Source organism: Trichechus manatus, unplaced genomic scaffold, assembly GCF_000243295.1.
Source record: "Trichechus manatus latirostris isolate Lorelei unplaced genomic scaffold, TriManLat1.0 scaffold00016, whole genome shotgun sequence".
NCBI lineage: Eukaryota > Metazoa > Chordata > Mammalia > Sirenia > Trichechidae > Trichechus > Trichechus manatus.
The window spans coordinates 1,803,068-1,804,657 of record NW_004443952.1 but is presented as its reverse complement, the minus strand read 5'-3'; the positions used below and the strand labels follow the sequence as shown (position 1 = coordinate 1,804,657).

Sequence of the window (1,590 nt, the reverse complement as noted above, 5' to 3'; positions counted from 1 at the left end):
CGCCGCCTTACCTGGAGTCAATGTCCGTCTTTGGCGGAGAGCTGAGGGAGGACGCTTTTTATTCGGCTCGGTGGGAAGTTAGGAGAGCCCTGCGTCCAGCTCACATACCGGGGACGGCGCGGGGACTGCAGGCGTGGGGGTACCTGGCTCCTAGCAGCCTGGCTCATACTCAGCCGTAAAGTCCCCTTCGCTGGCCCCGAGGACAGGCATGAATCCCGGCTCCGGAAGGCAGTCACTACTCCCTCAGCCTCCCGGCTCTCACGCTCAGGCTCGCTCGCTCTCGCCCTCTCGCTCGTCCGCTCGCCTGCGCTTTCCTCCTCCCCCCGCGCCAGATCAGTTCGCAGCGGTGGGGACCCGGAGCGAGGCGGCGGGCGAATGGAGAGGGAAGTCCAAGCGCGCCGCGGTCGCAGGGCCGGGAGCAGCGGAGGCCGGGCTACGCGGGGGGAGGGACTTACCCTGCGACGGGCGAAAATGAATGGGGGAGCGGCTGCCGGGGGCGGGGAGGGAGGAGCCGAGCGCCGGGGTTTATTCTGAGGAGTGTTTTGTACATCTTTAGGCGGAGGAGGAGAAGGGAGAGGAGGGGAGGAGGGAGGCTGCCTTGGAGGGGAGGGACGCCCTGGGTGGGCTGAGGCTGAGCAACTGCGGAGTCTCGCAGGTCCGGGGATGGGGTAGCGTGTCTCCGCGTTTGTGCACCCAAAGGGGCTGTGTATGTGAGCAAACCCGAAATCGTGGTGTTCTCCGGCATGTCTGTAGCCGTGTGTGTCGCGAGTGATCTGAATGTTTCTGGGTATGCGGGTGCTTGTGTGGCTGTGTGTATCTATCTGTGATTTTTGTCTTGGGAGGTGCCTGTGTGGGCCCGTTTGTATATGTGTGTCTCTGAGTATTTGATACTGTTTCTCTGTGTTTGTAGGAGTGAGCCCACGTAACCTCCTAGAATTAAGCAAGTGCTTCTCTTTACGTGGGCAGGATGTAGGAGTGAGAAGCTAGGGTAAGCAAAGTTCTCTGGAGACCACCAGAGGCAGAGAAGGGGCAGGCAAGGGGGCTAAAGCATGAGTACAAGGAGTCTAGGAGTCCAAATTCAGTGTGAAATACAGCCCGAGGGTGCTGACGTGGAGCCTCTTCCTGAATCGGGAAAGAAGGCCCGTACACGATCTGAAATCCCACATAGTGCATATCCTCTATGTGTGCTTACTTTGTTTCCTATTTTATTTAAATGAAATCAGCAATGCAGATTCCTAGCCCCTTGAAGTCTAGGCAAAAGTAGGAAGCATCATTGAAACTGCCAGATGCAGAGGCAGGGAGGGATAGGGAAATAATGATGGGAAGTTTAAAGGAACCCAGGTTGAGTAACAGTGCAGGCTCTAGAGGATTTGGAATCCTGTAGCTATCTGATCTTGACCCTGGTGGTGGTGGTCCTGATGGCGCAGTGGTTAAGAACTCGAATCCACCAGTCACTCCTTGCAAACCCTGTGGAGCAATTCTACTCTGTCTTATGGGGTCGCTATGAGTCGGAATCAACTCAATGCCAACGGGTTTGGGTTTTTTATTTGTTTGTTTTTTGTTTTTTAAGCCTCAATTCCTCTTCTATAT

General features: G+C 55.9%; 1 protein-coding gene across 1 annotated transcript in view; it reads right to left on the bottom strand.

Moving 5' to 3' along the window:
* BRINP1 (BMP/retinoic acid inducible neural specific 1) overlaps positions 1-403 on the bottom strand; it is a 216,802-nt gene extending 216,399 nt beyond the window's left edge. The window contains exon 1 of the mRNA XM_004372120.2: positions 12-403. The gene's annotated coding sequence lies outside the window, so the exon portion shown is untranslated. The remainder of the gene's footprint in view (positions 1-11) is intronic.
* Between the last annotated feature and the right edge of the window lie 1,187 nt (positions 404-1,590).